The 16,593-nt window shown below is 32.7% G+C and overlaps 1 protein-coding gene across 6 annotated transcripts in view; it reads right to left on the bottom strand.

The window, feature by feature from the left end:
* Positions 1 to 16,593, bottom strand: part of LOC105837615 (ADP-ribosylation factor-binding protein GGA3) — a 133,562-nt gene that overhangs the window by 69,872 nt on the left and 47,097 nt on the right. Inside the window, exon 2 of one of the 6 annotated variants that reach the window (XM_036285674.1) lies at positions 8,601 to 8,754. The exons of 4 other annotated variants lie outside the window; for them this stretch is intronic. The gene's annotated coding sequence lies outside the window, so the exon portion shown is untranslated. Of the gene's footprint in view, positions 1 to 1,953; positions 2,807 to 8,600; positions 8,755 to 16,593 lie in introns of those variants that run through there. One more of the 6 variants, XM_036285672.1, reaches the window with a different exon arrangement.

Here is a 16,593-nt window from a genome sequence, read left to right as displayed (position 1 = left end):
GATAAAAACTCATTGTGTAACATTTGGACGCCTCGTCTCAACGGAGGACATATCCGGGAATTATGGAGTGAACTGCTGTCGAGGGAATTACAAAGACCCCTTTCGAGCGAGGGACCCGCAGGTCGTACCGCTCTTCACCTTGCTTACAATTTTTCAAAGTGTTAAAAGATTTCGTTACTGCTGGCAAATTACAATTGCAGGATCCGAAGACGTACAGGACAGGTGCCCTGACGGCGCGGCTAGGAAGCAGATCCCGCAAAAATCCCACGCAAAGGCCACGCGGATCAACTGCATATTTTCCGCCCCTGGAATGGCAAGGATCACGTCCCGGAGACGGAGAATGGTTAAGAGACGAGGAGCCGCTGCCGATAAGGAAGCGAAATTCATGTGCGCAAAAATGCGATCACCGTGCCCAAGATCCACCAGCAAGGGCGGCAGCGCACGTTACGCGTTGCGCGCACATCAAGCCGGAAAATCGCGGCCAATAAAGGCCGGCTTATCATAGACAAGGTGGAGTGCTGAGCGGCCCCTGCAAGATCGAACACTCTGGTTGCGGATGTCGTGCGAGTGTCAGTAATCCCGAGCTACCAAATTGTAAGAGGACGCAGGCATATCCCAATTTGGAAGAGGCTGAGGAGGAATCAACTCGGTGAGACGAACATCGCCAGATTATTGTAAAGCCGCCGATTTCGCAATTGGGCGAGCCGCGAAAGATCACGGATTTATTAGTCTTTCCGTTGTTAACGTAGAGTTACGTAGAGCAAATTTTCTGCAATTTCGTCGTCTTGCCCGATTACACCCGCCTGCGTGAATCCGATACGTTCCGTTCTTTTCGTCGTATTTGTGTTGCGTGCGTGTCCCGATCCGCAGCCGAGTCATTATTGTATTTGTATCGTATTCGTATGGCGAATCTTCGCGTAATTGCGTTTCCGTTAGAATAAATGTATTCGTCTCGTACCGCTTCGCTAGCGAGCAAGTAGTAATTGTCGCGCGCATCGTTTGGTTAATATTAGATTGTAGCGAGAGAGCAAGAGTCAATCGCGTGTTGCGCGGGCTTCGAGGTACTGTTCGCCCTTGGCGAAACCGTTATCTTACCGGGAGTTCGGCGTCTACCAGCGATGCATAGTAGAGCATAAGCGAGCCGGAAAAATTCCGTGTGCATAAAATAGCGTTCCTAATAATTATGCCGTGTTCGAGAAATCTGATTCCGAGCAATCGTCCGCTCGTCGCGCGCGTGAATTGTGATGCCGCTCGACCGAGCGTTAAAAGCCTGTAATTATTTGAATCGTGAAATATATTTGTTATTTTTGTTTGTTCAATTAATGTTATGTTCACGATATTTCTCTCGCCTTCCCGATTCCGCCCGCACCGAACCTCCTCCTCTACCATTTTTAGGCCTGAGTAGCTGGCTATCGGAGCCGCCGACGTTCGATCGCCTACGAGGCCTATCCTTTTTCCGCGACTTCATTAATTTAAGGGTAATCTTCCGCGGCATATAAAAAGAGTGGTGCGCTTAACGTACCTGGCGCTCAATTTTATATTTTTGCGAAACTACGAGAAACGGTCGCCCCGAAACCCGGGCGGCGCAAGGCCCGCAACCAGGGACGGAGGACGGAGGAAAGTTGGCCGTCATACAGTATATACATATAATTTTGCAACAAAACAATTTTTTTTATACGTTCTAAATGTCAAATAGTAATAATGTATAGTTTCAAAACATTTGATAATACTTTTATTTAAAAAATTTCTAAAAAATTGACTTTTTGACCGTTTACAAGGAATGACCCCCTTAATGTCTCATTAATAAACTATCATTTAGCACCAAATTTAAATGGGCATATACGTTTTTGGCCACAAAAAGGAAGGCATTTTCAAAGCCAAAAGGCACACTAAAAATGAGACTTTTTGCATAATAAAGTACACCTTTTGTAGTTCTCATAGAAATTTTCTTACAATAATTTTGTTGTAAAATCCCCCTCTCCATTGTCGTGTAATCAGCTGTGTATGATTCAGCCGTTGCACGCAATAATAATAATTTCTCTGTGCCCGTTCATCTAAAACACAAAAATGAAAACGGCATCTTAAAAAAAAGTAAATTTCTTTGCCGTCAAATCCAATTTTTAACATTCAAATTTTTAACAAAATGGCGATCCTTTAAAGTGCCGATTTCTTGCGAAAATTTTATTTTTATTTAAAAAACATTTTTTTAATTTAAATTTAACAAATCGGATACAAAAAAAATTTCTTACACAAATAAAATTCTTTTTTAAAATGCCGTTTGGTTTTTGCATTTCAATTAAACAGAAAAAAAGAAATTATTGACGAATTATACACGACTGTGCACAATCGCGGAATTATGCACGGCTGACTACACGGTAAAGGGGGAGAAGAATTTTCAACAAAATCATTGTGATATTTGTATGAAACTACAAAAAGTGTACTTTATTATGCAAAAAGTATTTAGAGTACTATTTTTATTGTTTGTCCACTTGTCTCAAAAAAAAATTCATAAAAATGCAATTCATTAAACGTATATGCCCTCTTAAGTCTGAATTCTAAAGTAACGAAACAGATGATTTTTGGGGTCATTTTTTATCTTTGATGATATCTCAACATCTTCAAAAATTAGGATGTTCCAATCTATTCACGTCTCTAGTTTCGTTCTTTGCATTAACGTCACCCATCATCATTTTGTCTATATCATCCATGTAGTTTTCATCGTCTCCTTCGTTACTTACAGCATCGTCGTTAACATCGTTTCCATCATTTCGCTTCAACCGCTTTACAAGCATTGGTTTGTTGTTTGTCATCTTTAACTACGTTACTTTCTTTAGCTACGTCACTTTTTTTAATTTGTCTTTCAACCATAAAATCGTCATTTCTTCGTATCTTCCTCCCTCCCTCCCTCCCTCCCTCCCTCCCTCCCTCCCTCCCTCCCTCCCTCCCTCCCTCTCTCTCTCTCTCTCTCTCTCTCTCTCTCTCTCTCTCTCTCTCTCTCTCGTGCGCACATTTAATATATTTTTTATATTTTTTTAAATTTAATATCTTATTCTCAAATTTTATTTCATTTATTTTAATATAAATCCGTCATTTTCAAAACATAAGTCCGTCATTTTTAAAAGTAAATTTAAAATAAATTTCAAATCTGTGCATTTGTATTTTCTTAAGAGGGAACGGTCAAGTACACGGTCGTTCTTTTCGAATTTTTTAAAAAAAGAAGATAAAGTTTGTTGCTTTACAAATAGGCACGTATTATTGTTTAGCATTTCAACTACGTAAAATGATTTTTTCATGTAACAATATTAAGAAATAGCTGAGCAGCAGCTGCTTGAATTTGCACAAACCTAATTTTTTAGGTTTTCAGACATTCTGAACAATTCAAAAATTCTGACCTTGAATTTGAATTCAGTGGGTCAAAATAATACATAAAGATAGATTAGTCTGGTCTGTCGGACCAACATTAAAAAAAAAATTTTTTTTGAGGTTAGAACAAAATAAACCAATTCGGCAATTCTAACCTTAGATTCGGATTCAGCGGATCAAAATACAAAAAAATAGATTAGTCTGATTGCCGAACTAACATAAAAAAAATTTTTTTGAGGTTTAAAAATATGAGTTAACTTTGCAATTCTGACCTTGGATTCGGATTCATTGGATCAAAATAACCTTGCAAAGGTGCCGTGTCGTTTTCCTCAAAGGTAATGATACGGCACGCGGCTCTAAGATAGCGTGCTGTTTATTCGCTCGCTCGAGATGCGTCGCGACTAAGTCCTGATCTCTAAGTTCGTATGCTAATCTCGCGAGCCGTGCGTATCGGCTTAATTGACTATGACTGATCCCGCGGCCCGCTGTTCGGCAGCGGCTTAAGTAGTGCCGCGGATTAGGCATAATAGTGGGGCAATAGGCCCTCCGCATGATCATATATGGTCATAACCGCGCGCATCCGGTGCGCGGGAAATATTCGCGAGCTTAGCAACAATTGCCATAACGCAAATATGCATTTCCGGTGGCATGATCGTTGCTAAGCTGAATTCCATGCGATGACCGGTGCGTTGACCGGTGCGATGGTCGGCCAGCAGCGCACGAGGCATGTCACTTGACACCTCGCAATAACAAGCCTTCCTCGGCAAGCTATTCTAATATCTTTTATAATTCAATTTTAATATTTTATATTATACAATAGTATATTATCGGTTGTGAGTGCCTCGCTCACAACAATAAAAACGGAAGTGCTGGTCAGTCAGACCGTGTGTCATTGATCGAAACAAATGATAATCAAAGAGAGATGTCCGGAGAATACGACGGGTGGGGTAAAACTTCCCATTTCAACGTTTCTAAGTATGTTTTGACGGGCTTTGCGACATGGGGTCGAACATTGTCAACTGTTCACAAGCAAACAAACACCATTCGACATCTCTCGGCTTCAACTTGTACAACACCCAATTTCCTTGCTTCTGAATCATTCCCATGACTTTCAGGCGTTTTGAAATAGCCTGTTGAGTCACTCCCAATGATCCTACCAATTCTTTTTGCGTTTAAAACGAGTCTTGATCAAGTAATGCCTCTAATTCTGCATCTTTGAAAACCTTCTCTCTTCCATCGCCATGCCGGTCTTCGACGTCAAAATCACCGTTCTTGAAGCGTTGTTGAAACCACTCTCGGCCCGTTCTTTCAGTAAATATACCGATTAGGTATATTTACCAAAGCAAAAAAATTAAAACCTCCCACAAATGACGAGAATTTGTCTCGTAAGTTGACATCGAGAATAACTTTATGATGCAGGTACAAATCGACTAATATTTCAATGGCGTTATGTTTATAAATGCCTAAGCTTATTGTATGATGTGTACGATCTATTTGTTTCAATCACTTACCGCTACAACCATCTATTGAAAAACGGCGGAAGCAAAGTTGTACACCTAATAAAATTTTGCGGTTTTAATAAATATAAATTTTTATAATTTTATTATAATAAAAAATAATACGTTTTAATTTATTATAAAATTCTGATATTTTTTTACAATGTCGCATTAATTTTTTTAACGTGATCTTTGCTTAACACCCGTCAAAGTTAGAAAATGAGCGTGACATATTTTATAATTAAATTTTATACTCATCAACCGAATGACAAACTAATTTCCGATTACTGCAAAATAAATAATAAAAATTTACTGAAACATCGGAAATATAAACTTAAAATATTAAATAAATTTAAGGATTATTTCTATAAGTTTGAGAAAGTTTTGTTAATTGTGCTACTGACTGAAGAATCAGTACCGCACTTTAAAGACTACTACTTGCAAAAGTAGAAAAATAAATACATAAAGAATTCTTGAAGAATTAGCCACAAGTAGTTCATCTTGGAGTATTCCTTAAAAGTTCATTATAATGAATACCTTACGATTTATTATTTCAAATATTTTAAGTTTTCATAAGAAAGTAATTTTAAAAAATACTTGTAAGAGTAGAAAAAATAATACATAAAATTTCTTGAGAAATTAGCCACAATTTGTTCATCTTGAAATATTCCTTAAGAGTTCATTGTAATTTTCACTACCTACAGCTATGGCGTTTTCACGTAGGGCCTTCTTGTAAAAAAGTGCACTGTTTCATAAATAAAAGGGGCTCGCCAAAAAAATCGAGAAAAATTAGAAGAATTATATGTTAATGTGTCTTCCAAAAATATTAACAAAGAGACACCAAAATGTGATAATAATCGATTTGGATGAAAATTATTCTATCGATATATTATTATGTCAAGTATTACTGAATAAAAAGATAATCGGCTATACTTAACCGTTCGCGAGAAAATCGCGAGTAAAAATTACGAGTGCCATATCAACCCAAAGAAGAGAATTTTTCAGCAAGAAGTGCGTAGCCTCGTAATTTTGAAATTGAAGGTTCAAGTCTCGATAAGTAACTTCTTTTCTTGAGTAAAAAAATTTTTTTTTAATGACATACAATTTTTTAACATAAAATTAATATAATACGTTTTAATTATTTATTTCATAAAAGTGCATTTTTTTCTTTGTCTTGTAAATTCGTTATATATTCTATAGAATGACTGAAAATTAATAGATGTAATTTTATTGTTAAACAATAATGACAGCAATAAAATATACACAACGCAAATAAATGTTACGGTATACATGGTTTGCGTCAAAACTAACAAATAAAAGAGAAGTATTTATGAATGTAAACGAAGTACGTTTTCCGGTAGATATTTTAAAACGACTATGTAACTATAAAAAAGTGGTTATTATACGATGCTCGAAATGTCATGCGAATTACTGTTTTGTTTGTTTTTATGATAAATATCATCCTGCAACTTGTACTCTTTCATCTACTTCTACATAAATAAAACGTTTCAAATTTGTGTTATATGTATATATTTTATTGCTGTCATTACTGTTTAAAAATAAAATTACATATATTAATTTCTAGTCATTCTACAGAATATATAATAAATTTACCAGACAAAGAAAAAAGTCCACTTTATGAAATAAATAATTAAAACGTATTATATTAATTTTATGTTAAAAAATTGTACGTCATTAAAAAAATTTTTTACTGAAGAAAAAAAAATTGCTAATCGAGACTTGAACCCGCAATGTCAAAATTACGAGTCTGCCACGCTACCGCTGTGCTACGCGCTTCTTGCTGAAAAGTTCTCTTCTTTGGATTAATATGGCGCTCGTAATTTTTACTCGCGATTTTCTCGCAAACAGTTGAGTATTGCCGATTATATCCTTTTACTACAGTAATACTTGACATAATAATATATCGATAGAATAAGTTTCATCCAAATCAATTATTATTACACTCTGGTGTCTCCTTATAAGATCAGATTTTCAAATTAAGATCTTCAGATAGGTCTGTTATTCTTAAATCTAAAATATAAGATTGTCACAAATTTACTAATAAATTATTCTAAGAAATAAGATAGCATCAAAAATCGTTTTATTCTAGATTAAAAAACTTCATTTAAGAATAAAGTATTCCTTCTTTGATAATAAATATGATTGGCGCTATACCATATCGATTCTATTTTATCATAGATCGAAGAGTAACAGCATTATATCTAGAAACCTTTTCTGTGAATGTACATTGTTAATAAAACAAGTAATTCTGTATAAATACTTTGAGAAGTTCTAAGGAATTCCAATAATAGAATTTGCATGTAACTTCCTACGTCATTCATAAGGAGTAACACCATCCTTCAGGCCCTAAAATAATTATCTAAGTTCGGGAATTTTTTCTGGACAAATAAATAACTTCATTAAAAAAACAAATACGAGGGTATAGTCCCAGAAGTATCCGACCTGGCGTATAAATGGCGATTGTTGTTTAAAAAAAATTACTATGGTAGAAAGTACTAACCTTATAAAGCTTAAGTGTAAAGTTTGAAGACGTTACGTTATTTAGTATTTGGTTGGCAGCCATCAATAGTGAACTCTCTCAGTGAATTTGGAAACATAGCAAAAATTAGTCATCGTTATGTGATACAATACTTTCATTTGAAAGGTCTCAGTCCAACCAATATCAAAGCCGAGCTAGATTCTACTCTGGGGGAGTTTACAACAGTAAAATATTGGGTGGCAAAGTTTAAAAGAGGCCGTACGAGCTGCCAAGACGAACATCGCAGTGGTCGACCAAATGAGATGACCATGCCAAAAATGGTGAAGAAAATCCATAAAATGGTATTGGTTGACCGTCGATTAAAAATGCGTGAGCTAACAGACATCGTAGGCACTTCAAAAAGTGCTATACATCGTATATTGACTGAAAATTTGGAGATGAGAAAGCTGTGCGCAAGATGGGTGCCGCGTTTGCTCACATCGCGGTCGCCAAAATCAATGAGTTAAAGTCCGAATTGCTTCCTCACGCACCCTATTCGCCAAATTTAGCCCCCTCGGATTATTTTCTCTTTCCAAACTTAAAAAAATGGCTGAATAGTAAAAGATTTGTCAACAATAAAAAGGTGAAATCTGCGGTTGGTGGCTATATTTTGAAGAGTTCGACGGTTCTTACTATAAACAGGGTATCGAAGCTACTGAACATCGTTGGGAAAAGTGTATCAAGCTAAAAAGAGACTATGTTGAAAAATAAAGATTTTTTCAAAATTTTTTGTTTTCTTTGTTAAGTCGGATACTTCTGGGGTTACCCTCGTATAAACCTTATTATTATATACATATTAAATTATTAAAAAAAAATTATTTATTTATAATTGTTTAAATTAGCGGTATACAGGCACGCTTCCACAAATGCACGCCCAGTAAGCAAGAAACATTAATCGACATTTTTGAAATGTTAATTTTAAGTTAATTTTAAAGAAATTTTCTTAACATCAATAGAAATTTTCTTAATATTATAACTTAATGTTCCATAAACATTAAAAAAATATTACTTAATAATATTCCTGTCTTAATATTATTAACATATATATTTTAAAAACATTTATTAATATTGTAGTGCTTTCCACGACACGCACTCGCACACACTAGCACTACACATGCTTGCGCACTTTCGAGCACACAGCCGCGCGCGAAATAAGACAGAACGTTTCTTTTAAGAAACAAAATTTCTTCTTCTTCCTTTACCCTATGGATTACTGTCTCTTCCGAGACTAAGTATCACGGCTTCAAAACGCTTATTGGGCAGCAGTTGTGGGGGTACGCTGTGCCCTTAGTTAGTTATTTCTTCTTAAGTCGAACTGAGTTCCCAGGCGAAGACAATCAGGAAACCCCCGCGGACCTACAAAGCAGATACTCTGGCGGGAAACTCAACAAGTCTCTCATCAATAATCAACATAATGCAATTCAGATGAACAAAGCACAATCGCTAACAAACATGATAATAGTTCTAGCCAATTTTCTATCCAAGTTAGAAAAAACAGAATTTATTAGAAACTCTCAGATACACGAACTCTCAACTTGACAGCTCAAGAAACAAATAACAACAACTTCATTACATGGCAACGACCACGACCGTCAGCTAACAACGGCGATCGATATATTGATATCTTCTGAAATAAAGCTCGTTCACAACGGAGCTCGCACGAAACAATATGTTTATTAAATGTTATTAAACGTTATGACATAACGTTTAATAAATATTTTTTAAATACTTAAAAATAGACTTAAAGCTTTTACGGCCATTGACGTTGCTTTCTATAGAAAGGGCTTCCGAATACATGCCGCGTCCTGGTACAGCATTGCGCCGACGTTTCGCAAACGTTGCAGTTTGCACCATCAGGGCTAGGAGCTCCGATACTGAGTTCTCTTGTAACCGTCCTTATATACCCTTTGTCCTGGTGGTAGGAATGGGGGTAAGAGGAGGAGGCGGAGTTGTTCGTCCAACAATAGCACAGTTCATTGGCCTACTATTGGTCAACTGTTGGCCTATCTAAATACAATATTGGCTTATTATTTGCCAATTAATATGTGTTGTTCAGAAATGTTTTTAATTGATCAATCTAATTGATCAATGAAAAACATTTCCAAGCAGCATATATTAATTGGCAACAACTCCGCCCCTTTCCATCACCCCCATCCCTACCATCAGGACAAGGGGTATATAAAAATGGTTACAATCCAAGAGAGCTCAGTATCGGAGCTCCTAGCCCTAATGATACAAACTGCAACGTTTGCGAAAAGTTGGTGCAACGCTGTACCAGGACGCGGCATGTATCCGGAAATCCTTAGAAGCAATACTTAAAAATGTTCCTGGCTAATATTTTAAAAACACGAGTTACATATGTGCTTTAAACATTATTAAACATTATAACATAATTTTATAAATATTCTTAAAAAATTAATTATTTAATATATAAAATCTAAATAATTAATAATTTTACAAACATAAATTGAAATATTTTTCATGCATTTATAATACAAATTATATGTTATCATATAAATTATTAAATTTTTATATTTTGCTACATTTAATTATATTCATCTGTTATATTACCGTCTGCTAATCATGTGTTTGTCATGTTTTGTGTTGCAATGTTTATATAATTATTAATGTTACACTAATTTTGTTATGGATTTAATGTTATAATAACATGTTGGCGGAAACAATTTCTATAAATATGTAAAAATATTTATTAAAAATAAAAATTTATAGTAACTTTTAATGATTTATATAAATATAAATATTTTAAAATAAATTTCAAAAAAAAATCACAAATTACAATTCTCTTAAAAAAAAAAAAAAAAAATGTTGCAAATAGCATTTTTTAAATACAATTTTATAAAAAAAATGATACAAAAAATTAAAAGTTAAAAAATTCTAAAGATTTAAAATTTTATTAGTTAAAATATTTACTTACTCATATAATACTAAAATTATTTATAAATAATTGTATTTAATGTACTAAAATTACATTAATTTATTGTTTAATAAAAATTTTTTTTGTAAAAATTTTCAAAAAAATAATCATTTAAGCCACTATTTTTTATTAATATTTTATGATTATATAATTTTAGCTTTATAAAAAAATAGAGCAAAAACAAATATTTTTATTAAGTTATTCCGCATATATAAAAATCAGTATAAAAACTATAAATTTATATTTATTTATAAAAATATCATTCAACTACACGTTTCATCTTTCTGACATATATTGAACTGATCTATAACAAATATGTATTCATGAGCATCAAGTGTTCATGGATCATCACAAAGTGTTAAGTACGATCTTCGAAGTTAAGCAACGTCGACGGTGATTTACAGTTGGATAGGTAACCGTTTTTCTAAAGTTAAGTAATGTCAGATGCGACTATGGTGTGGGAAACCGTGCTTGTTGAGAAACAACGTTATTTTTTTCTTACATTATAATTATGTTATTTCAACATTTTCACAATGTTATTTTAACATTTTCGCAATGTTAACAAAATATGAATGCAATATTATTTACAACAACATTGCAAATGTTATTTCAACATTACCGAAACCTCCAAATTAAAGCCAAAGTTTGTTCATAATAATGTTGTATACAACGTTAAAAACTACATATTTGGAAACGTTACTATGTTAGTGAATAACATTATAATAACGTTGCAGCAATAATTTTTTGCTTGCTGTGCATTTTCTAATTTGCGTGCAACGCTATTCTTACAATTTTTATGTAATTGACTTAAAATTTTAACATGATCTTCTATTCATCACACAACAAAGTACATAGAATTTTTGTAAAATATTAAAAACTCTTTTTGCAATAACAATTTGTTTATCTAATTTTCAACCATAAAAATGTACATTTTCCTAAAAATAGTTGCCATTAAAAAAAATAAATATTTTTTAAAACAGCTACGTACTTTGTAACTTCAATTAATGTAGAAAATAAGAGTTTTTTCATTTTTGTCCTAAGGTGTAACTATCTTAGAGAAATTTTGCAGGAAAATAATGTCTTCAAAAAAAGTGCGTTTGCAAAAGTGTGCCAGTATGCTGCCATTTTAAAGAATTATAAATAAATAAACATTTTTCAAATAATTTAATATGTTTATAATAAAATGGCTTATATTTGTTTTTTCAATAAAGCTATTCATTTGCCCACAAAAAAATTCCGAATTTAGGTAATCATTTTAAGGTTCCAAGAGTTATGTTACCCCTTAAATTCTTCTGTGAACTTCTAAGGAATTACAGTTCAGAAAGGAAGAATACATTATGAAATCTTTAAGAATAAACTGTGCTATCTGGGTAATGTACGTGACAAAAACTACAGATTTTCAGTACTAACAGCAATTTTAAAACACATCCAATGTAACACAGTGGATTAATTCATCCTTGTTTAACACTGACAAACAACAAGGATGAAATAATTCACTGTATTACACTGTGTTCTCTGTGTCATTTGTTAGAAAATGCCCTGTGTAAGTTAAAAAATAATTTAAGTAGAAAACAAAATCCTTAAAATTCAGTGCCAATATTTTATATTTAACATTTCCACACCTAGTAAAGTGTACTACAAGAAATTCAGCTTGTTAAAGTGTAGAAAACCTAACGTCAATTTCATATAATGTTGAAGTAACCAAGCAAGTAATATAGAAATAAGTGTCCATTATAATAATGAAACTTATTTCTACATTATTTGCATTAAATAATTCTTAATTTGCATTTTGTTTAGTTTTAATAAATAAAAGTTTTTATTTTTAGTTTTATCTCGATTTTTTAACCATAAGGACCAAATAGACGCTTTTTCTACGCAATTTTTATTGCCATAATTTCTTATGTTAAAGTAGAAAAAAAATTGTATGAATGTCATTCCTTACATTTTCGGGGTTGCTCTTTCAGATGCAGTCAGAATTTCGAAAATTTTATTTGTTTAAAAGTTACAGCTCAATTTCAACAAAAAATTAATTTTTAACAAAAAATTAATTTTCAACAAAAAATTAACATCTTCACAAATTGTTTTTTATAAATCTTTAATTTACTAGCATTTATGTTTTGGAAATCACATAGGTTTTGAAAAATCACCAAAACGTAGATATGTCGCGTTCTATATGTCTAATAAAGCTTTTAAAATGCATGGAGGATTTTTTTTAAATTAAGATGGTGAAAACAAAATGCAGGCAAATAGATGGACATTTTTCAAATTTCTCTATTTTTGCTGAATTTTAATGCAGTTATAAGTAAAAAATATAGAACTTTGCAGATTTCTTGAATCAAAATTATTTTTTTCAGAAAAAAATGGCTGATCCAAAATGGCAGCTCAAAAGTCGTATTATAGTGATAAAAAACCAATATTTGCTTAAAAATCTGACTAATACTGTTAAACCCAATTGAAAAGTAGTTGCTTTTCACAAATGCATATGTATATATCTATGCAAGTATGTGTCTGTGTATACGTGCGCGTGTATGTACAAATGCGTGTACGTTTGCAATTATAGGGTGTGTTAACACCCCAACATCAAAATTCCATAGTTCTTATGAGAGTTCCCATTTAATATTAAAGAGATTAGGAGTTCTTTATAATTTTAATTCTTTATAATATAAGAAGTTCCGCTCATTAAAGGCCGGGAATTAAAATTTACAAATGAGGTGTTAACTTTTTCTCGAAATTCGAGATTGAATAATTCTGAACAATTTTATCTTCTTTTTGCGAATGTTTAAAGTTCCTGATACGTAAAAAAAAATTTCCATGTATAGTCTTATAAGTCAAAGCGTTTCGACGAACGGATTGCAGGATGTCACGTATTGGAAAATTTTGGATCACCCTTCCAATACGTGACATCTGGCAATCCGTCCGAATACATTTTTTTACGTTTTTTAGCTGTCTACAATCATAGCCGTTGTCCAAATTTTACTACGAGAAAATGAACGTGAATAAGATTAACTTGTGTCTTTGTCCTTTTATTTTTTTATTTTTTGTTTTCAATCTTTTTGTACTTTTTATTTATTAAATACGCAGTTTGTGAAAAAACTTACTGCAAAGAACTTTGCTATAAATATAACTAATTATTATCTGAAAAAGATTTAAAAAAATAATGTTACAAATTAAGTAAAGTTAATAAGAAAAAATATTGTTTGAATACAAAGTGACTGAATACAAAGTTTGAATCAAATTCAAATTCAGTCATACTATAAATGCAGCGATAAATGCACTAAATATTTTTGCAAAACTTGTTTTGATAATTTGCATAACTTGAAATAAAGAAAAAAATAAAATATACAAATATATAAAAAAAAGATAAATATTCAATAAATAAAAAAAATTAAAAAACAAAAATTAAAAATAAGAAATAAAGAATTAAAACCAAAAACAAAAGCGAATCTAATTCACGTTCACCTCCTCGTGGCAAGATTTGGACAAAGCTATGATTGTAGACGGCTAAGAAACGTAAAAAAATACATGTATCCCTGAGTGCAACTGCAAACGCAAACGTATCTGTACGCACACCCGTACATACACATAGACACAAACTTGCATTAATACATACACTTGCAGTTGTGAAAAGCAACTATTTTCCAATTGGGTTTAACAGTATTAGTCAGGTTTTTTATACAAGTATTGGTTTTTTATCACCATAATATGACTTTTGAGTCGTCATTTTAGATCAGCCATTTTTTTCCTAAAAAAAAAAAAAGATTTTGATTCAAGAAATCTGCAAAGTTCTATATTTTTCATTAATAACACAGGTAAACAAAAAAAATAGTTGGTCCGGCGGACTCGACTAGTCAATCCTTATGTATTTCGACCCGCTGAATCCGAATCCAAGGTCAGAATTGCAGAATTGACTCATTTTTTTCCTAACCTTAAGGGGGACAAGTCATGTAAATCAAAATTTTTTAGCAATTTCTTTTTCTTGCTTAAATTTATAAAAAATTTTCTGTAGAATATGAAAAAAAATAGTAGAAACCAATTTGAGAGTTCCTTCTATGTTATTTTCGTCGAAAAGTGAACGGTCGAATTGGGCGGAGCACTCATGTAGACGAGTCAGAAACTCAGTCTTTCGATCCCTCTGTAATAAATGTTAACTTGGCTGTATTAGAATAATGTTCGAAAAACAGGAAGATCTGCTCTATGACCCTGGAATCGCAGATTAGCAAAAAACTGCGGTAAGTTAAAATAAATTACAATTTTTTCACGATTTCGTTACTCGAACTTTAAACGCGTTTTTCTCCAAACTACTTTTTTAAAATTGGCGTGCAAGATAACTCAAAAACTATTCATCCGATTGAGTTCTCCTTGTGCATACATTTAGATAAATACTTTCCTCATAAATTGAACCTTTATTTGTAATTGTATTGTTTAAATAAATTATTTTTATTGCATAATACACAATTAACACAAACATTTTTCGTAAAAATCAATACTTTTTTTTGTACGTGTCGCCATTTTTACAATTTTGCATTATTTTCTTTAACAATAAGTTCAATCAATAACGCAAACCGTACAAAAAAGACATCTATTTGGTTTTTTTGTTTCAGATGAATACAAGCAGCGCTACATTGCACGCCGATAAATGACTTCAACGTCGACGCATTACATTTATATTATTATTATTTATAAAATACATATTATTTTTCTGTCAAAAAATATTTTTTTAGTAGTTCAATATTACAATAACATACCCTGAAAATTTCAAAAAAATTGGTTGTATAATTTCCTCAAACAAAATTCCAAAAAATCACTCAATTTTCAGCGCGTTACATGACTTGCCCCATTTAAAAAACACTTTGTAAAAGCAATTTAGGTCACAAATGTATAATCCAGTGTGCAGGTTTGCGTAACCACATTACGAGGAAAATTCAAAACGTATGACAAGTCTAAGTTTCTGTGAGTAAATAGCGTAGAAAATTCACTCCCTTTTTGTATTATATACAACTCATTTATTCTCGAAAGTTTGGATTAATGAACAAACTGTAACTTGGATGTTACAAGTCTGATGAATGGAGATTATTCATCGATTCTTCTAAGAAAAGCTTGAAAGCAGTGTTGCTGCACAATACTAATGTATATGCCTCCAGTCCTGTCGCGCACTCGGTAGTGATAAAAGAAGAGTACACAAACCTGAAAACAATTCTTAAAAAAATTAAATACACAGAACATAGGTGGCAAATTTGTGAGGATCTAAAAATTCTCACCTTATTATTGGATCAACAATCAAGTTACACAAAAAATCCATGCTTTCTATGTAAATGGAATAGTAGAGATCGAACGAACTATTACATAAGAAAAGAATGGCCGACAAGGACGTCTCTGCAACCTAAATCTAAAAATATCATAAATGAACCGTTAGTTGAGCCTTCAAAAGTTCTTCCACCTCTTCATATCAAATTAGGACTCATGAAACAATGAGTAAAAGCTCTGAATAAAAATGGTGAATGCTACCAGTATTTACAAGAAAAATTTTCCAACATCTCTGATGCAAAATTGCGGGAAGGAATTATCGATGGACCTCAAATACGTAAAATATTGAGAGACGACAAGTTTGTCACCAAAATGAATAAAGACGAGAGAGCAGCATGGCTGAGTTTCAAAAATGTCACAGAAAATTTTCTAGAAAACCACAAAAGTCAAGATTACAGAGAAAGGATGGCGGAAATAATGGAGAACTATAGAAAACTAGATTGCCTAATGAATCTTAAGTTGCATTTCTTAGATTCTCATATCGAATACTTCCCAGAAAATCTAGATGGTTATAATGAAGAACAGGGAGAAAGATTTCATCAAGACATCAAGGAGATGGAGTATCGATATCAAGGCAAGTGGGATGTGAATATGATGGCTAATTTCTGCTGGACGCTCAAATGTAATGTCTCTGTGAAAGGGAAAAAATGTAAGAGAAAGCCATTGCACAGAACCTTCAAGAATAAAAGAGTTAGATATAATAGAAAAAGGGAGTTTTCTACGCTATTCATTCACAGAAGCTCAAACTTGTCATACGTATTAAATTTTTCCCGGGTAATGTGATTACGCAAGCCTGCACGCTCCGGATTATACAGTTGTGACCCAAACTGCTTTTACAAGTGTTTTTTTAAGGTTAGGAAAAAATGAGCAATTCAGCAATTTTGACCTTGGATTTGGATTCAGCGGGTCAAAATACATAAAAATAAACTAGTCTGGTCCACCGGACCAAGATTTAA

Source organism: Monomorium pharaonis, chromosome 4, assembly GCF_013373865.1.
Source record: "Monomorium pharaonis isolate MP-MQ-018 chromosome 4, ASM1337386v2, whole genome shotgun sequence".
Lineage (NCBI taxonomy): Eukaryota > Metazoa > Arthropoda > Insecta > Hymenoptera > Formicidae > Monomorium > Monomorium pharaonis.
This window is presented reverse-complemented; position numbering and strand designations above follow the sequence as displayed.